Source organism: Peromyscus maniculatus, chromosome 13 (genome assembly GCF_049852395.1).
Source record: "Peromyscus maniculatus bairdii isolate BWxNUB_F1_BW_parent chromosome 13, HU_Pman_BW_mat_3.1, whole genome shotgun sequence".
Classification (NCBI taxonomy): domain Eukaryota; kingdom Metazoa; phylum Chordata; class Mammalia; order Rodentia; family Cricetidae; genus Peromyscus; species Peromyscus maniculatus.
This window is the reverse complement of record NC_134864.1, coordinates 33,789,062-33,810,840: the sequence shown is the minus strand read 5'-3', so window position 1 is coordinate 33,810,840 and position 21,779 is coordinate 33,789,062. Positions and strand designations below refer to the sequence as shown.

General features: G+C 38.1%; 1 protein-coding gene and 1 pseudogene across 4 annotated transcripts in view; one reads left to right on the top strand and one right to left on the bottom strand.

Annotated features, from left to right (window-relative positions):
* Nyap2 (neuronal tyrosine-phosphorylated phosphoinositide-3-kinase adaptor 2) overlaps positions 1–21,779 on the top strand; it is a 251,140-nt gene that overhangs the window by 121,731 nt on the left and 107,630 nt on the right. The window lies entirely within an intron of this gene.
* On the bottom strand, positions 11,476–12,342 carry LOC102913458 (caspase-6 pseudogene; annotated as a pseudogene).

Sequence of the window (21,779 nt, the reverse complement as noted above, 5' to 3'; positions counted from 1 at the left end):
GTTTTATGTAGACTCTGGGGATATAAACTTAGGTCATCAACATCTTACTTACTGAGGTTTTGCAAACCCAAGACCTGGCCCTTTCAAAGATCTCACCTGAATAGTACAGGCTCACCTAGATTTGTTCAGTGTTGATTAAGTCAGTCAACTTGTTGGAAACCTTTACTACAACTGGAAAATGCCTTTGTCATTGTATATACCCTGTAGCTTAATCATAGGCTTAATCAAGTACCGTCATAGTCACAGCCCAGCTTCTTAGAGAGGAAATCATACAAGGTGTATGCCTCTGGTGGTTGGAATCCTAGGAGGTAGCAAAGAATCCTGAGAGCTCAGTGAAACAGGGGATAGTAGATGTGTATTGCTTTCCCACGTACTATCCAATTGTTGGATACTAAAAGTCAATATTTGGAAAGCAAATTTGAATACAATAAATAAACCACAATTCTACAGAATGCCCAGACAAGTAAAAGAGCTGCTGAACAAATCCCTTCTTTTTATTCATATAATAAAAATCATCCATGTGGCAAAACAGCTAGACTATTTTATTGTATGAAGTTGAAAACATTTACTGTGGCCTCAGATTTATGTGGAAGACATTTCTATGTTCAGAAGCTCCCAGGCTAAGAATTAGAACACAGAGAACGTTGATGAAAATGACTCAGTTATTACAATTGTAGTTTTCATAGGTAGGCATCAACCTGTGAGAGGTCCCACTGCAGACTTCCCTCATCTGTCAGATCTCTTGACTAAGGATGCTAACCTGACCAGTCACTTCCCACTAAAAACACCAGATGGCTATGGACCAGGTAGGGCTGGCCCAGCATCAGCTCTGATGGAGGAACTGTCTACCTCCCTACTGTTTTGGTCCCTGGGTTTCTTCAGACTCCTGAATTTTTGGGATTGGTTCTATGTGTGCCTGCCAATAGCATTTTGATGATATATATATATATATATATATATATATGTACTAGTCGGCTTTGGGGCCTGCTAGTACTTTCACCGGCATGTTTCCTGAGTTAACAGCCTAATTCCCATGTTTCCAAGCACTGTCCATGTCTTCTTAAACCATTTGTGCTGAAATACCACTACTACCATTTGATTACATAAATAATTTGATATTTCACTGAATATTAAACTTCTAATTTTAGATAATGCCCTCAATCTTGTGTCTACAGTCTACAGTAATAAGATGGGATCTTTTAATGGTTAGGAGTACATTTCTTCTCCAGTTCATTAGGACTGGGTTAACTGATTAACCAGAAGGTCTCATCTAACTGTGGTGCTGCATCTCTTCTTTCTTGCTTGCTCAGATGGATGTGGAAAGACTTTCTATGCATGCTTACTCCACTGCCCAAACTCTTAGCTATTACATAACTGCATCCAATTTCCTGCTCCACAAATTTACCTTCATTGTGCCTTCTCAGTGGTGATCCTCTATCCCTACCCTTTGCTATTTCCCCTTAGCATTGTAGGCTATGATTTTCCATGTTACATATATACATTTCTCCATGATGTTTCATTCATGGTCTTCTACTATCTTCTTCATATTGTGGTTGTCTCAGATCATTTAAAAATATTATCTTTTTGTTTGTTTGTTTGTTTTTCAAGACAGGGTTTCTCTATGTTGTTTTGGTGCCTGTCCTGGATCTCACTGTGTAGACCAGGTTGGCCTTAAACTCAGAGATCTGCCTGGCTCTGCCTCTCAAGTGCTGGGATTAAAGGCATGCGCCACCACCGCCCAGCTAAAATATTATTTTTTATGTCAAATAATTAAATCATTTTTTCACATTGTCTTCCTTCATTCCAAACAGTCCCATATACCTCTCCTTAGTGTTACATGAATTCTAATTGGTCTTATAATAAAAACCTGGAGCCAGATATCAAGGTGAAAGCTGAAAGATCAGAGAAGCAGAGTAAGCCACAGCCACCACCTCTTACATCACCAACTCTTTAGCCTGAAATAGAGGGCCGATATCCTGTCTCCACAAATCTTCAGACTGAATGCCTCTGAGCACTCAGCCAAAAAGCTTGAGTTCCTGTCTCCTCTTGCCTTATATGCCTTTCTCTGCCCAGCTGTATCACTTCCTGTCTCAACCTTCCTAGTGCTGGGATTAAAGGCGTGAGGTCCCAAGTGCTGAAATTAAAGGTGTGTGCCACCACTGCCTGGCTCTGTTTCTCATTTAGACTGAATTAATCTCATGTAGTTCAATGTGGCCTTGAACTCACAGAAATCCAGAGGGATCTCTGCCTCTGCTTTCCTAGTGCTAGGATTAAAGGTGTGTACCACCACTGTCTGGCCTCTATGTTTAATCTAGTGGCTTGTTCTGGCCTCTGATCTTCAGGCAAATTTTATTTGTTCAAAATATCACCACACCTTTCAAATTCTCTTTTTTCATTAATTATCATTGCTTGTGTGTGTGTGTATGTGTGTGTGTGTGTGTATTTGTGTTGTGGAGAGGATCTTCTGTCATCTTCACACATTAAATCATGATGTATCTGGACTCTGCCCCCTCTATTCCTCATTCTAATTGTGTTGAATACTAAGTCATGAAATTCACTTACCCTTCAGTTGCTGACTGAATGTCTATATGCATCCCTTCAGAGGTACCATCAAGAATTCCTACTACTGCTGTGGAATAATGCTTTTGTACACTGGTTTAATAAAACACTGATTGACCAGTAGCCAGGCAGGAAGTATAGGTGTGATAAGCAGACAAGGAGAATTCTGAAAAGAAGAAGGCTGAGAGAGGAGATGCCAGCCTGCCATCTAGGGAGCAGCATGTAATGGTACACAGTCACGAGCACATGGCAACATATAGCTTAACAGAAATGGCCTGAGTTTAAGTGTAAGAGCTAGTCAGTAGTTAGCCTGAGCTAAATGGCCAAGCAGTTATAAATAATATTAAGCCTCTGTGTGATTATTTTATAAGCAGGCCACAGGACTGCAGGGCCCAGGCAGGACCAGAGAAGCTTCTAGCTACATACTACCCATGCCCACACTGACCCAATGTTTTCTTCCATGTTGTTCATCTTGAAGTTCAAGTAAAAAAGCTTTAGTAGATTGTTCACTTTGCCTCAACCCTGATGTCTATTTTGGCTATGTCTGAGTCTCACCATCCCCATTAACTTACACCTCTACTACTCTACTTCTGACTGCCACCATCTCCACAGGAACATTTGTAGGGGATCCTGGCTTCACACAGTCTCCGCCTCTTAAATTAACCCTTCCTGCTTCCCCCAGGCTTTCTCTGCTTGACATGCAATTCTCATGATTTTATCGATCATGCCACTGTGCTCTTCACCTGGAGGTGAGTTTAATAGCATGGACCTTTATTATCTGATCCCAGTGTACCCACCAAGCATCATCAGGATGTTCACAGCAGACGCTAACTATGGACTTCTCTAGATGAATCAATCCTACTCCTACCTTACTTACGAGCAAAATTCCCTGTTCTAGCTTAGATGCAAGATTGTAAAACATCAGTAGCAAACTTCTGCCCTCCAGGGTTCTCCCATTGTGCTGTAAGCCTATATTTAAGACCTCCTCCCTCCTTCAATAAACGGCATTCGGCATTTAAAAATAAAATTAAAAAAACAAATGAAAAGAAAAAAAATTCCCTGTTCTTAGAGGCTTATTTTTTTTAAAAATCACTCCACTCTGTACAGGAAATTTTCATTTCTACAAAGTCTAAAACCAACCGTTCCTTTCGCTGTAATGATTTATATAGATATTTCCCCTGTGATTAAACTATATTTTGTGTATATTTCCATTATATCTGATATTCAATTTATTTAAAATATTGATTATCTTTTATACTCTATTTAGTGTAAACATTCTATAAAGCCAAGGTTCTTGTTTCTTTCTCCTTGTATGTTTTGTGCCTACCACACAGTATGGCTTAACAAGGAATTCCGAATGGTGATATTTTTTATTCTATTCAGTTTCACAAATAAGTCTTCTGGGAGAGTAACTGCTCGGAAGAATGAATGCCTTTTCCCAGACATCTTTGCTACAGAAAGCAGTTCAAGCATTTAAGGAACATAGAGGAAAGGCATGGTGGGGAAAGGCAGGGTGAGTCATGATCCTCAGACAGGTAGTTTGTTATGCCTCCATCAATTTCTCAGCCCCAGCTTTTTTTATGACATAGTAACCATCCAGGGTTATTTAAAAGATGAGATTGTTTTGCTCGTTCTCAGGTTTATATAAACCTTGTATTTCTTTTGGTGTTTTGAAATCGTGAATCTCGATAAAAAACAAATTCAATATGGGTAGCAGCAAACAGTTCCATTGACGAGCTGTAATATGTTATTTCACCCTGTATCTTTCAGTTTAAGCAAATTATACAAATCAAAGAACTTTTCTACTTGTACCATAATCATCTCAAAAAAAAGAAAAGTATGTTTCTTGACTAACATGCATCACAGAATTGGTATTTCTTTCCCTTAAATGATAATTAGATACTAATATTAATTTTTATAAATTATATTTCAGGTTTTTTGAGAAATTTTAGCTCCATTACAGTGTTTAATCTACTTATTTATTTTAAGAGTTTTCCGAAAATTGATTTTTTTCTTACGTTATATGTCCTAATTATGGTTTATCCTCCCTCTATTCCTCCCAGTTCTTCCTCGCTTTCCTGTCCCATTAGGATCCACGCCCTTTCTCATTCTCATTAGAAAAAAAACAAGCTTCTAAGGAATAATAATAAAATAAAATATAAGATAAAACAAAAGCTACCACATCAGAATACAAACAAATAAAGAAAAGGAAGAGTTCAAGGAGACACAAGAAATAGATATTGATTCAAAGATCTACTCAATGGCACACTCAGGAATCCCATAAAACACTAAATGGAAGCTGTAACATGTACTTAAAAGAACTGTAGGAGCAAACTGAGAAAAAGTATATAAATAAAATAATATAAAAAAATAAAAGTAAGAATAAATGAATAATTAATCCCTGACAGGACATGACATTAGGTGACAAGGAACCCCTAAAGATGCCACTGAGTTCATTTTCTCTTGACCATCTATTGCTGAATATGCACCCTACCCTTTAGAGTAGCTTTGCTTCCACAGTGAGATTCCCTTGGATAAAACTAAATTTTCATTTGCAAGTGGCTTCCAATTGGAAATAGCTTCTGGATTAAAGATGGGGCCATGGGTCCTCTTCTTTCAGCTGTAGGACCCCATCTGGTACAGACACATATACACCCTGTGCATCCTGCCTCAGTCTCTTGAATTCATATGTGTGTTCATTCTGTTGTGTTTAGAGACCATTCCGTTGTGTTTTGTTTCCTTTGTGTACCCCATCCCTTCTGGCTCCTACACTTTTCTGCCTCCTTTTCCAAACCGTTCCCTGAGCCCTGAGGGGAGGGATTTGATGGAAACATCCCATTTACTGCTGAGTGTTCCAAGATCTCTCACTCTGCATTTTGCTTGGCTGAGGATCTCTGAATGTGTTCTCATCTGCTGCAAGAGGAAGCTTTTCTGATGATGGTTGAGTAAGGCACTGATCTATGAGTATAACAGAATGTCATTATTAGTCAGTTTATTACTATGTTACTTTAGAAGAACAATAGTATTTGGTTTTACCCTATGTCCCTGGGCTATTTAATCTCAGATTCTTAATCACCAAAGCAGTGTTGGGTATGAGTTCCATCTTGTAGAATAGGATTTAAGTCAAATCAGATGCTTATTCCCACAGCTTTGTGCCATCATTGCCCTAGCATATCTGGAAGACAGGATACCAGTGTACATCAAAGGGTTTGTAGCTAGGTTTTTGTATATATTACTCCTTTGGCAATGTGAAGAATACTTTTCTATACCGAAGACACTAGCATGTAAGAGTTAAGTCTCAATGCAGGCACTAGCTTGACCTGTCCATGTTCAATGAGTTATGGAAATGTTGTTTTCAGCAAAAGACCATGGCCATTGTTTTGTGGAGAGCAACCAATAGTACCATTCCTGTTACTGAAAGCTTCATTTCATGACCAGATATGTTCAATTTTGGCTCTCTCTCCCCCATTATTTGGCAATTCCTTTTACATTGCCTTCATATAGGTATATATTTTAGGAAGCTCCTACTACATTAGGTTTTATACTTCCCTTCAAGTGGCCCTTAGTTTTTGGTGTCTTTCCCCATATTTCCTATTTTATAACCCTCTTTCCTCCCATTCCACACTTAATCCTCCCATCCCATCCCATCCCCATCCATCCATAACTAGGTATTCTAGTACCCTTTCCTGGGGAGAACTGACTATCCTCCCTAGCCTTTTACTCTAAACCTGTCATTCTAACTTGTTTACCATTGAGTTAGCTAAAAATCTGCACATAAGCAAATATATACCATATTTGAAATTTCTGGGTCTGGGCTACCTCACTTACAATTTTTTTCTAGTTCTGTCCACTTACTGTGAATTTCAGGATTTCATTCTTTTTAATGGATATGTTATATAAATGTACCACATTTTCTTTATCTATTCATCTGTTGAGGGACATCTAGGTTATTTCAATTTTTAGCTATTATGAATAGAGCATCAATGAACATGATTGAGCAAATGTCTTTGTGGTAGGAATAAACATCCTTTGGAAATATGCCCAAGAGTGGTATTGCTGGATCTTGAGGTAGATCGATTCCCATTTTCCCGAGGTACTACCACACTGATTTTCAGAGTAGCTGTACATGTTTGGAATTCTACCAGAAATGGTTGAGTGGTCTCTCTACTCTACATCTTGCCAGCATGTGATGTCGTTTATATTAAATAATGATCTCAGTGATTCTGACAGGTATAAGGTGAAACCTCAAAGTAGTTTTGATTTACATTTCCCTGATGACTAAGGATGTTGAACATTTCTTTTAGTGTTCCTTAGCCAACCATCTGAGTTTCTTCTTTGGACAATTCTATGTTTAGCTCTGTATACCATTTTGTTTTGTTTTGATACAGGATTTCTCTGTGTAGTTTTGATGCCTATCCTGGATCTCAATCTGTAGACCAGGCTGGCCTCGAACTCACAGAGATCTGCCTGGCTCTGCCTCATGAGTGCTGGGATTAAAGGTGTGCGTCACCACCAGGCTATATCCCATTTTTAATTGGGTTATTTGATATATATTTCCTTGAGTTTTTATGTGATTTAGAGATTAGTCCTTCTACTGGATGTGTAAGTGGCAAAAATCTCTTCCCATTGTGTAGGCTTCCACTTTGTCAAAATTACTGTGTCCAATCCCAAGCAGAAGCTGCTTAGTTTCATGAGGTTCCTAATAAGTCATAATGTTGATTTTGTGCCTTTGCTAATGATGTTCTGTTAAGAAAGTCTTTTCCAGTGCAAATGAGTTCAAGGCTATTTCCAACTCTCTCCCATATCAGGTTTAGTGTATCTAGTTTTGTGTTGAAGTCTGCCATCCACTGTGAGTTGAGTATTTTGTAGGGTGATAAGTATGGGTCTATTTGCATTCTTCTACATGCAGCCCTGAAGTTTGCACAGTACCATTTGTTGAAGATACTGTCCTTTGTTTTCAGTGTGTGTTTCCGGCTTCTTTATCAAAAATAAGGTGCCCATGAGTATGTGAATTTATGTATGGGTCTTCAATTCAATTGTGTTGATCAGTGTGTCTGTTTTTGTGCTAAAACCATGATGATTTTTTTATTGATATTGCTCTGTAGTGCAGTTTGAAGATGGGGATGGTGATTCCTCTAGCAGTTATTTTTATATTTGAATTGTTTTTAACTATCCTGTCTTTTTGTGTTTCCATATGAAGCTGAAGATTGCCCTTTTAAGATCTATGAAAAATAATGTTGGAATTTTGATGGAGATTGCACTGAATCTGTAGACAGCTTTTGGTGGGACGACCACTTTTACTATATTAATCCTACAAGTCCATGAACACAGGAGAGGTTTCCATCTTCTGATATCTTCAGTTTCCTTCTTCAATATCTTAAGTTTTTATTATGCAAGTCTTTTACTTGCTTGATTAGAGTCATATCAAGATATTTTATATTATTTGAGGCTATTGTGAAAGCTATTGTTTCCCTGATTTCTTTCTCAGTCAGTTGTCATTTGTATGTAGAAAGTCTTGTGTGTTGTATGTGTATGTCTGTATTAATATTGTATCCTGATATTTTGCTGAAAGTATTTATCAGCTGTATGAGTTTACTTGCCGAGTTTTTAGGGTTGTCTATGCATAAAATTATATAACCTGCAAATAAAGATACTTTGACTTCTTCCTTTCCAATTTATTTCCCTTTGCTCTTCAGTTGTCTTACTGTCCTAGTTAAGACTTCAGGTACTATATTGAATAGCTATGGAGACAGTGGACAACCTTGTCTTGTTCTTGATTTTAGTGAAAGTGTTTTGAGTTTCTCTCCCTTTAAGTTAATGATCATTATGGGCTTACTATAAACTACCATTATTGTGCTGAAGAATGTTCCTTGTATACCTAATCTATCCAGAACTTTTATCATGAAGGGGGTGTTAGATTGTCAAAGGCCTCTTCTAAGTCTAATGATCATATCTTTTTTTCTTTCTGGTTGTTTATATAGTGAATACTATGTGTGGATTTATGTATGTTGAACCAAAAATCCCTTTTGTTTCTATTTTGTAGAGAAATTTGAGGAGTATTGAGGTTAATCTTTCTTTGAAAGTCTGGTAGAATTCTGCACTAAAACCATCTAGCCCATGGCATTTTTGTTGTTGTTGTTGTTTTGTTTGTTTGTTTGATTGGTTTTTGGTTGGTAGACCTTTAATGATAGCTACTTCTTTTTCATTGGGGGTTATAGGTTTCTTTAATTTGCTTATCTTATTTTAATTTGACTTTGGTAAGTGGTATGTATTGAGGAAAACTATTTCTGTTAGGTTTTTAATTTGGTAGAGTACAGATTTTTAAGTATGTCCTTATGATTCTCTAGGATTCCTAGGAGTCTGTTATTATTATGCCTTCTTTTCAACTCTAATTTTGTTAATTTGTATGTTCTCTCTCTGCCTTTTAGTTAATTAGGATAATAGTTTGTCACTCATTGATTTTCTCAAGGAACTAAATATGTTTTCATTGATTTTTTGTATTGTTTTTGTTTGTTCCTATTTTATTGATTTCAGACTTGAGTTTGATTGTTTTTTGCCATCTACTTCTTTGGTGTGTGATTTCTTCTTCTTTTTTTTTTTATTTAGAGCTTTCAAGTATGCTGTGAAGTTGATAGAATGAGACCTCTTCAATTTTTAATGTAGACACTTAGTGCTATGAACTTACCAGTTAGAACTGCCTTCATTGTGTCTTATAAGTTTGGGTATGTTTTATACTCATTATCATTCAATTCTAGAAAGTCTTTAGCTTCTGTCTTGACATACTTTTTATTCAGTAGTGAAATGTTCAATTTCTATGAGTTTGTCAACTTTCTGTTGTTGTTGATATTCAGCTTTAATCCATGTTGATCAGATAGGATGCAGGGCATTATTTCAATTTTCTTATATTTGTTGAGGCTTGCTTTATGTTTGAGTATGTGGTCAATTTTGGAGAAAATTCTATGAGATGCAAATAAGAAGATATATTCTTTTGTGTTTGGGTGAAATGTTCGGTAAATATCTGTTAGGTCCATTGGTTTTTGATGTCAGTGAATTCCAGAATTTCTCTGATTAGTTTTTGTTTGGATGACAAGTCTATTGGTAAGATTGAGATATTGAAGCCCCCCAGTATCAGTGTGTGAGAGTCTGTGATTTAAGCTGTAACAGTATTTCTTTTATGAACTTGAGTGCCCTTGTATTTGGGGGCATAAATGTTAAGAATTGTAGTGTCCTTTACATGTTTTTTTCTTCAATGAGTATGTAGTTTCCTTTCCTATCTTATCTGGTTAGTTTGGATTTGAAATCTATTTTGTAATATATTAAAATATCTATATCTGCTTGCTTCTTAAGTTCATTTGCTTTAAAATATTTTCCATCCTTTATCCTGAGGTAATTTCTATCCTGGGCATTAAGCTATATTTCTTGGATGCAGCAAAAAGATGGATCCTGTTTACACATCCACTCTGTTAGTCTTTGTCTTTTTATTGTAGAATGGAGACCCTTGATTTTGAGAGATATCAATGAGCAGGGCATATTGTTTCCTGTTATTTTGTTGGTATGGTGGTGGTGGTGGTGGTGGTGGTGGTGGTGGTGGTGGTGGTGGTGGTGGTGGTGGTGGTGTGTGTGTGTGTTTCCCCTGTTTTGATTTGCTGGTCTAGGATTATTTGTTTATTCGTTTGTGTATTCCTGTGTGTGGTTAACCTCTTTACATTGGAGGTTTTCTTCTAATGCCTTCTGTAGGGCTGGCTTCGTAGAGAAATATTGCTTAAATTTTGTTTTATCATGGACTATCTTGTTTTTCCATCTATTGTGATTGGAAGTTTGCCTGGGTGTAGTAGTCTATGATAGCATCTGTGAGGTCTGTGCTGGTATTCAGTGCTAGCATTTGTGTTAGCATTCTTGAAGTTTGTAGAACATCTTTCCAGTGCCTTCTAGCTTTTAGACTGTCCATTGAGAATGTCAAGTATTATATTAATAGTTTTGCCTTTCATGTGTCTTGGTATTTTTCCCTTGCAGCTTTTAATGTTATTAGTTTGTTCTGTTCATTTAGTGTTTTAATTGTTATTTGCAGATGGAAATTTCTTTTCTGGTTCCATTTATGTGGTATTCTGATTAATTCTTGTATGTTGTTAGTCATCTCCTTAAATGACAAAAAGAACTTTTAGAAGTTAGAGTAGTTTTCTTCTATGATTTTGTTGAAAATATTTTCTGTGCCTTTGACCTGGGTTTCTTCTCCTTCCTCTATTCCTATTAATCTTTGGTTTAATCTTCTCACAATGTCCCAGATTTCCTAGATGTTTAATACCAGATTTTTATATTTAATGTTTTCTTTAACCAAGGTATCCATCTCTTCTACCCTCTCTTCAATGTCTGAAATTCTCTCTTCTATCTCTTGTATTCTGTTGGTAAGGTTTGACTCTGTGGTTCTGTTCAAGTTTCTAAATTTTTTATTTCCAGATTTCTATCAGTTTGGATTTTCTTTCTTCATTCTATTTCTACTTTTAGGTCTTGAACTCTTTTTTTTAAGCTGTAAGTTTTAGATATTTTATTAAATGAAAACAATCTCATTCTGAGTTTCAAAAATCTTTAAGAACATTATACAGAAAAAAAGACACTATACAGTAAACTTGTATAAATTTAAGGCAAACTGGCTGGTATTTTGGGTAATCTTGCAGTTCACTACAAATGTAATAAATGCTAGTAGACATTGTTTTTTACACATAGTAATTTCCTGAGGATTTCTATTAGCCCTTTCATCATCTCCAGCATGATTAAAAATGAACAAATACAAAACAGCAGTTTCCCATGGTATCTTAAATCTTCAAACAGTTTACATTGATGTAATGTAAACGCTTCAACCTACTGACAGCTGTATAGAGGAGAATGAGTGTGAAATACATGTAGACGAGACCAATGACCCTACTTACTTGATTTGGGACCGAAATGCAGCTTTTTGGTCAGCATTGAGGCGAAGCAGGGAACCTGCTTCTTGCCGATTGCACTTGGGTTTTTGCAGAAGTCCACGCGGCGCTGAGAGACCTTCCTGTTCACCAGCGTGAGCAGCTCCGTGAACTCTAGGGAGCTGCCATACCTGGCCAGCATCTCACACAAATCCTGAATATACCAAGAGCTGTCCACAGTTTCTTGGTGAGAGTAATACCCTTCTGCGACAGAATAGCACATAAGGAAGTCTGCCCCGGCCGGCAGCGTGTACACGGAGGCAGCATCCACCTGTGTTATGTTGTCTGGCACATCTGTCTGATAATCCACCACTTCCAGAGGAACCACTGGCACGTCATGCTGGTTGCCCTGACAGGCCTGAATGATAAATATCTTGGGTTTTCCGACCAGGCTCTGACACTTGTCTCCTTTGAACAAGCCAGTCAACGTCTGAATTTCAATTTTGGCGTCATATGCATAAATGTGATTGCCTTCACTGTGACTCAGGAAGACACACAGGAAGCAATCGGCATCCACATGGCTTGAGTTCGACACCTCATGGATTGTGAGCAGTAGTTCTTGCGCTTTGAGATCATTGAAGCATTTCACTTCAAATCCTAGCTCTGAAAACCTAGTCAGGTTGTCCTGTCTGCACTGGTGCTCCGCTTCTCTGGGAGTGTCAGGTGCCAGAAGAACCTCTCGTGATTGAAGATCAGAGCGATTCCTCTCCTCTTGTGGTCCATCTTGTACTGTTCTGCCAGATCAAACACTTCCCTTTTATAGAAGCCATCTGTTTCTGTCATAATTAACTTCACCTGCGGGAAGCTCCGGGTGTCCTAGCCCCCTAGCCACTTGAACTCTTCCCCCGCCCCCAGGATTTCCTGTTTTAGTCATGATTTTACGTAGTACTGTTTTTTTTTATATTAAGATTTTTTTATTCACTTTACACACCAAGCATACAAACCCCCTCTTCTCTCCTCCCACTCCTCTAGCCTCCCTTCCCATCCCACCCCCATTCCCTCCTTCAAGAAAGTAAGGCCTCCCATGAGAAGGTACATATAGTAGCAGTAGGTCCAAGCCCCTTCCCCTGCCTCAAGGCTGTGTGGAGGTGTCCCATCATAGGTAGTAGGCTCCAAAAAGTCTGGGCATGCACCGGGGATGGATTCTGATCCTACTGCCAGGGGGCCCCTTAAGTAGATCAAGCTACACAACTGTCTTGCTATGCAGAGGGCCTAGGACATATGCTCATTGATGTCCATTGCAGCATTATTCATAATAGCCAGAAGCTGGAAACAACTTAGATGCCCCTCAACTGAAGAATGGATTAAGAAAATGTGGTACATATACACAACAGAATGCCACTCAGCAGTGAAAAACAGTGACATCATGAAATTTGCAGGCAAATGGATGGAACTAGAAAACATCATCCTGAGTGAGGTAACCCAGACTCAGAAGGACAAACATGGCATGTACTCACTCATAAGTGGATACTAGATGTAAAGCAAAGGATAACCGAACTCTTTTATTCATTTGCTTTCACTGTCTGTTTGTATTTTTTTTTTATGGTTTTGTTTTTTATTTTTAAGCCTTTCATTTTTTTTTAAAAACAAAAAATTAAAAGCAATGTTTTATATTACTGTATAAAACAAGTGTATCATTTATAACAGATACACATATGTTGGAAGCATGTGCTTCAGAAGAGTGATTTACTCCCAGGAATTCTTGATCCAGAAGGTTTGGAGATCAGGTCCTGTAGCAAAGATGAAGAGTGCCGTCTTCATTCTTGGATCCTACTTCTAACCCAGCTGAAAAGATTCAGATAGGCAAATGCAGATTGCTGCCAAACCGGACAGAACCCAAGGCTAGTTCTGGCTGGATTTGGCCTCTTAGGGATTTTTTTTTCTTTCTTTTTTGAAATGACATTTTATTTGCTTATTTTGTGTGTGTGTGTGTGTGTGTGTGTGTGTGTGTGTATGTGTGTGTGTGTGTGTGTGTGCATGTGCACACACATATGGAGGTCAAAGGGCAATTGTCAGGAGTGGGTTCTCTTCTTTTACCATGCAGGTTTGGGGGCTCAAAGCCAGGTGATGAGGCTTGGCAGCAATCACCTTTATAATGTTGAGCCAGCCCGCCAGCCCTGGTCCTCCACTTGCTGACACAGGAGACCTGGGTGGGCAACTAGCTTTCTTTTTTTTTTTTTTGTGGTCTGATTGTTCTTTATTTTATATCTAGAATCCACCAATGAGTGAGTACATACCATAACTGTCTTTCTGGGTTTGGGTTACCTCACTCAGGATGATTTTTTTTCTAGTTTCATCCATTTGCCTGCAAATTTCATGCTTTCATTGTTTTTCTCTGCTGAGTAGTACTCCATTGTGTATATGTACCACATTTTTTTCATCCATTCTTCCATTGATGGGCATCTAGGTTGTTTCCAGGTTCTGGCTATTACAAATAGTGCTGCTATGAACATAGCTGAGCATGTATCTTTATGGTATAAATCAGCATTCCTTGGGTAGATGCCCAAGAGTGGGATGGCTGGGTCTTGAGGTAGTTCGATTCCTAATTTTCTGAGAAACCGCCATACTGATTTCCACAGTGGTTGTACAAGTTTACATTCCCACCAACAGTGGAGGAGTGTTCCCTTTGCTCCACATCCTCTCCAACATTGGTTGTCATTGGTGTTTTTGATCGTAGCCATTCTAACAGGTGTAAGGTGGTATCTCAGAGTCATTTTGATTTGCATTTCTCTGATGATTAGGGATGTTGAGCATTTCTTTAAATGTCTTTCAGCCATTTGTAGTTCTTGTTTTGTGAATTCTCTGTTTAGCTCTTTAGCCCATTTTTTAATTGGACTGTTCAGTGCTTTGATGTCTAGTTTCTTGAGTTCTTTATATATTGTGGAGATCAATCCTCTGTCAGATGTGGGGTTGGTGAAGATCTTTTCCCAATCTGTTGGTTGTCTTTTTGTCTTATTGACTGTGTCTTTTGCCCTGCAAAAGCTTCTCAGTTTTGAGAGGTCCCATTTATTAATGGTTGTGCTCAGGGTCTGTGCTGTCGGTGTTTTATTTAGGAAATGGTCTCCGGTGCCAATGCGTTCAAGAGTGCTTCCTATTTTCTTTTCTATTAAGTTTAGTGTAACTGGATTTATGTTTAGGTCTTTGATCCACTTGGACTTGAGTTTTGTGCATGGTGACAGATATGGATCTATTTGTAATCTTTTACATATTGACATCCAGTTATGCCAGCACCATTTGTTGAAGATACTTTCTTTGTTCCATTGTATAGTTTTGGCTCCTTTGTCAAAAACCAGGTGTTCATATGTGCATGGATTAATGTCAGGGTCTTCAATTCGATTCCATTGGTCTGTATGTCGGTTTTTATACCAGTACCAAGCTGTTTTTATTACTATAGCTCTATAGTAGAGTTTGAGGTCCGGGATGGTGATGCCTCCAAGGGTTGCTTTATCGTATAGGATTCTTTTAGCTATCCTGAGTCTTTTGTTTTTCCATATAAAGTTGAGTATTTTTCTTTCCAAGTCTGTGAAGAATTGTGTTGGGATTTTGATGGGGATTGCATTGAATCTGTAGATTGCTTTTGGTAAGATTGCCATTTTTACTATGTTAATCCTACCTATCCATGAGCATGGGAGATCCTTCCATTTTCTGATATCTTCTTCAATTTCTTTCTTTAGAGATTTAAAGTTCTTATCAAAAAGGTCTTTCACTTGTTTAGTTAGTGTTATCCCAAGGTATTTTATATTATTTGTGGCTATTGTAAAGGGTGATGTTTCTCTGACTTCTTTCTCAGCCCTTTTATCATTTGTGTATAGGAGGGCTACTGATTTTTTTTGAGTTGATCTTGTATCCTGCCACTTTACTGAAGGAGTTTATCAGCTGTAGAAGTTCCCTGGTAGAGTTTTTGGGGTCACTTATGTATACTATCATATCATCTGCAAATAGTGAAAGTTTGACTTCTTCCTTGCCAATTTGTATCCCTTTGATCTCCCTTTGTTGTCTTATTGCTCTAGCTAGAACTTCTAGTACTATATTGAATAAATATGGGGAGAGTGGACAGCCTTGTCTTGTTCCTGAATTTAGTGGTATCGCTTTGAGTTTCTCTCCATTTAATTTGATGTTTGCTGTTGGCTTGCTATAAATTGCTTTTATTATGTTTAGGAATGTTGTGTCTGTTTGTATTTTTATGGATTTCTTTAAAGGATTCATTAATTTCTCTTTAAGGACCTCTAGCATATTCATAAAGGCTATTTTAAATCCTTTTTCTTGTGCTTCTGCTATGTCACAAATATCAGGGCCTACTGTGGTAGGGTTGCTGGTCTCTAGGGAAGACATATTGTCCTGGCTCTTTTTGATTGTGTTTTAACACTAGAGTCTAGGCATCTGAATTTGGGATGATTGAAATTCTACATACTGATATCTGGTCTTGACTTTTGGTGAGTATTTTGTTCCTTTGTTTCTGCTACTTTCTTTGGTATAGGGAGAATATGTTGTCTGTGTGGCTGCTTGGTAGGGAATTCTTCTGGGATTCTGTTTAATGTAACCATTGGAGGGTCTGGGTAAAATGTGTTGCTAGGTATTGGGAGCTGACATTTAGAAATGGGGATGGGCTAGTGAGGTGGAGAGTCTAAAGAGCTCTACAGGAGGGTAGAAAGCAAGGTGTTCTACCAGGATCTTCTTAGTCCTCTGGGAATGAGGACAGAGGATGATGATTGGTCACAACAGGTAGTCTACTACAGAGCTGGTAATGAAACCAGGGGATTAGATTTGGAAAAGAGGAGGAAATGTAAAGATCTGAAGCTAGTTTACCTGCTTAGCTGGCCTACTTGCTTTTCTGGCAGGCTTGACTGGCAGATTCCCAGGGAGTGCATGCTGAGTTTTGGGACTATGATGACAAGATGAATAAGGATCTGTGTGTTAATTGGAGATGGTGAGTGAGGGGTGGGTGGGGGTGGTCTGCTATAAAGATAGTACTGAGACAGGGGGATTGGATTGAGGGGAGGGGTGAAGATCCACAGTTAGGCTACCTGCATTAGGGATGGGGGCATATGACCACCTATTTTAGCTCTAACACCCCATCTAGTGCAGATCTATGCAGGCTCTTTGCATGCTGCCTCTGTCTTGTGATTTAAATGTGCTTCTATACTGTTTCGTTTAGAGGGCCTTGTTTCTTTGGTGCCCTTCATCCCCTGTGGCTCTTACACTTTTCCCGCCTTCTCTTCCAGAGTCCCCTGAACTGAGTGTAGGAATTAGATGGACACATTCCACTTAGGACTGAGTGTTCCAAGGTCTCTCATTCTCTGCATATTGTCTGGCTGTCAGTCCCTGTATTTGTTCCCATCTACTGCAGGAGGAAGCTTCTATGATTATTTGTAGAGCCAGATCTGTCTAGTTAAACATCTTGTCTATTCTAAAGGCATCTAGATTTTGAGCAGTTTTAAGTCCTACCTCAGGAGAGTGTGTAAAGCCATTTGCTAAGGCAGAATGACCACATACAGGCATAGGTCTTCCCTTTAATTGACCTCAATAGAAAATTTACTTAATGTAGAATAAGTGCTTTTTATTTTATGACCACTGTACTGAAAGTTTCTAGAATATGAGTTGCTTTTTATGAAATTCTTTACATGGGAGGGAAATAACTTGATAGCAGCTCCTTTTAAGTTTATTCTTTGGTATTAACATATATTAAATCTCACATGGTGAGAAACATGGAAATACATCATTGTTCATAAATTTCTGCTTTCTGATAATTTCATCTAACTATAACAGCTGAAAATTAGTGTTGGGGTCATTGCTTAGGGAAGTTAAACTTATTCTTGCATTAAAGCTTTTAATTATAGTTTCTTTATTTATTTTATTATTTTTCTTAGTAAAAGTTTAGTCAAGTCTATAGCATTTCAATTGATGTTATTGGAAGCATTATTAGTCAACAAGCATTTACTGAGTGTCTAATATGTACAAGGTGCAATGCTAGGTATTGGAGAAAAATCCCCTCATGGAAAAGTTATCAGAAGCTATCTAAGCACAAGGACACATTGACAATGAACAGGGATCAGAGTTCTGGGATGCGAAGAATGGCATGTTCTAAATACAGGTAGAAGACATTCAGCCCAGACTAGGAAAGTCAGAAATCACCTTTTAAAGTAAGAATTTTAAAATATTGAAAACAAGAATGCAAAATGTTTCAGAAATATTTCTTAGGAAAATGCTTAAGTTGAAAAAAAAAACCAATGCTACTGAATGAAAGGCTCTTATATTCTAGGATATCTGGACAGCCAAACTGAGTTATATCCCTGTGTTTGCAAATAGCCAAAGTTCTGTTCTCAGCATATGATCTTTACTTGAAGAGTTCAGTAACTTATTTGATCTCTTGTGTCCTTTCATCTCTATGAAATATATGGAGATGGACTATATTGAAAGAAAACTGAATTCACAAAGATGAAGCTCAGATACGCTTCCAAAGAGTAAACTTATTCACAAAACATAGGTATTACTGAGAGAAATGAAAACTAGTCTTTGCCTTGTGTGTGTGTGCGTGTGTGTGCGTGCGTGCGTGTGTGTGTGTGTGTGTGTGTGTGTGTGTGTGTGTGTGTGTGTATGTGTGTGTGTACTTTGTGGTATAAGTACATGCACACATGAGTGTGTTCACATCTGTGTACACATGCAATTGAAAATGAGAAATCAAACTGGATATGTTCTTTGATTTCTCTTCACTTTACATTTTGATACAGTCTTTTACCAAACATGGAACTCATTGATTCGGTAAGACTAGCTGGCTGGTGAGCTTCAAGGCTATGTCTGTCTCCACCCTTCACCCACCAGCACTGGGGATACAGATGTTTACCAGCTCATCTGGGTTTTACATGGTTGCTCAGAATCTGAAATCATGTCTTCATGCTTGAATAGTAGGGACTTTACCAATGAGACATCTTTCTGGTCCCATATTTTTATATGTTTCAATTAAATATTTCATCTAATTGTACCTGGCCATGGATTTGGCCATGATAATTTACACACATTATAAACCTTGGAAAAGAAAACATATACCATCGATATTTGCTTTCAAATCAAGGAAACCAGCAGAATATAGATTTATTCCTTAATTGAAACATTACCCTGTTTCAGTGTGGGTGAAATAATTGCTTTAACAACATGTGCAAACCAGCTTGACAGTGAATACAATTACATTACATGTAAAATTAATTGCCACATTCAAAAACAACAGAGTACAGAATTACTAAGTTTGATAGAATAGTCAACTGAATTTGGAGGTGTTGAGACAATATTTTTATATTGTGGGAGAGAAAAAGGCTGAGTCTTAAAGGTTTCTTTAATAGTCTAGGACAAGTAAAAGGGTTAGCTTCCTTCTCATCCCAAAGAACATGAAAATGCTGATGCTACTAAAAACAAGTCAAAGTCCCTTTCGGACCAATGGCATCATTTTATTTCAGAAGCAGCTACTTGATCCGTGTGAGTGTCCTTTCACTAGCTATTTATTGAGCATATTCTATCAGAAGTAAAACACTGAATAAATAAGAACACATTATATCTATAAATGCATTTGTGTTTTGGGAGGTGATACTTGCCCTACATGGAGAAAGGAAGAATCCAGACCAAGGAAACAGGACTCACATGTAGAGAGGACAGAATTTAAGTAGAGAGACTAGACGTAATTGTAATATGACATTTGAGCTAAGATATTACATCAGATAAGGCCAGATCAGGAAATGAGAAAAACAGAGTAAGATGAAAAGGGGAATTTTTCTGTAAAGAATATGTAACTGATGATTGAGTAATAGGGGACCAAGTTAGCAGAAAGCAAAACAAGCTGCAAAGAATATGTGGAAGAATGATTTAAGGAGCATACATTGCTCCTAGGACTGAGATAGAGCAGCCTCCAGCTCAGGATTCAGGACTAGATCATCCTGGGGATGCACTCATGTAAATCCTAGACTGTAAAATCCATGGGGGAGCTAGGCAGGTAGAACTTGTGGAAAATCCATTCTCAGTGTTGGGGAAGACTGGAAAATCCACTTTCTGCACTGGGGAAGGCTGTAGCAAGAAATAAAAGATGATTTTGGGTCAGTGGGTATCTAAGGCCTTTGGGGTATTTCACAACCTAAGTCCAATGAACTTACATGTAGACATGGGGAAGCTGTCAGTATGTCTACAGGATCCTGGCCAATGAGATGCTGAGACTGTAAAACAAAGTCCTTTTCTAATACAGTTTTCTGCAGTAACCTTTACTGATGAAGCATAGCATTGGGCCAGCCAGTCCAGGAGTAAATAGCCAAAGGTCCTACATCCCTTGTCACAGAGGTGTGCGAGCTGGAAGAGGGCTCTCAACATAATGACAATGGCGTGACCCTGATTTCATATCTCTATCTTTAGAACTGAGAGAAATCAATCTCTGCTGTTTATGTCACCCAGCCTACAGGTCTTGATTATAGCAGGGCAAGCTAACACATCTTTTCAAAGCAAAGGATTATACTTACTTCACGGTAATAGCTTAGAGGAAGTTTCAGGAATGGGTAGCTCAGGGGAAGGGTTCCTCCATGGTGCTGATGCTGCCACTGTCTGTCAAGCATGGTGAAGCTTGTCTGGAGACTGATAGAAGATCCTGGAACGTGGAAGCAGGTGTTTCTGTTGGTAAATAAGAAGCACTGCAGAGAGAAATGAGAAATTCCTCTCTCTTAACTATTTGAACAACTAAAGATAAGCAGGTGCATGATGTTCCGGGTGTCAACCCAGAGTCTCAGGGCCAAGCATGGGAAGGGAAGACAGGAGCTCAGTAATAAACTCTTAGTAATACGGCCAGGTCTTTATAACCATTCAGTGATATCAGGGAAGAAGAAGAAAGGGGAGTCAGTCTCAGGGAGTTTATATGACATAGCCCTTGCTATGACATCATTATCTGTGAAAGTCCAGATGTGTTCATCATGTTTATTATTGTAACCATTGTTTTGATAGTTCCAATGCCAAAGAGTAGGCATGCCTTCAATTTCTAGGTTATGATGATTTGAAGAAGAAATCAACACTCAACCAGAATTTAAGACACATAAAATGACTCCTAGAATTGAAATTTTTGAAATAATTTAGACATTTTATTAACCCATGGTCATTTCATTTCTTGTTTTCATGACTAATTTGTTTTGTGTTCCATATTTTTATTTCAAATTGACATTATAAGCAATAAGCTAAATGATATATTTTTTTAAAGTAGCTCAAGTGTTTCTTTCTTGCTTTCAACTGTGGAATTAATATAAACTATTGGAATTATAAAAAAAAGTCCCCAATCTAAAAACAACTCTAAAACTGTCATCAGAAAACATTTATCTTGATAACAGCTGTTGCTCAGATAAGAGAATTCTGATTCATATTTGCAAAATAATCAGTTTTCTAAACCCAACATCAAAGCGGCATACAGAAACTGTAGGCATTTTTCAGTTTTCTTCCTTCTTTCATCTTGAGGTACTTTCTGGAAAAATAGGCTAATACTTTTGGCATCAATTTAAACATTCTTGCATTTGTGGAGTGATTAGTTTGTTTGTTTTTGTTTCTTGTCATGAGTGGGTGTGTGCACACATGTGCAAGTCAGAGGACAACTCACTGTGCTCTTTCTACCACATGGGCCCTAAAGATTGAACTCCAGTTGTCAGGATTGGTAGTAAATGCCCTTACCTCCCAGCCACTGTGCTGGCCTTGAAATCATTTCTGCAGGATAATTTGTGATCCTAAAGAATCATGTTTAAATTATATCCCAGAAGAACTTGTGTTTTTACCAGACATTTGGAAGGTGGTATAAGCAGCCCAAATAAATATAGCATAGGGTGGGAGTAGAAAGACAAACGTGTTGTTTCTCATGTTTTAAATATATATTTTGTGCACCTGAGTTACAATTTACATCCTTTCCACTTTCTTTTTGCAACTTATATGTGGAAAAATAAAGTCGAATTTGAGCTAATCAATGAACCAAAAAGCCTTTCCTAGAGTTGCTCTTATAGTCAAAGATTCCATGTTGTCAAACCTTTTAGTGATAGTCTCAGCCATGACATAATTGTTTAATAGAGAAAGCTACAATCTCCAGATGAGTGCTCTCTGTCGGCTGCTCATGGTGAAGGTTAAACTAAAAAACAAGGCCTGTGTGCCAGTGGGCATTGGAGAGGCTTTCCTGAGCACAGTGGACATTGGAGAGGCTTTCCGGAGCACACACAAGCATGCCCTCCAAAACTTAACCAAGATGAGTAAAAGTGCTTCTGTGTTTGT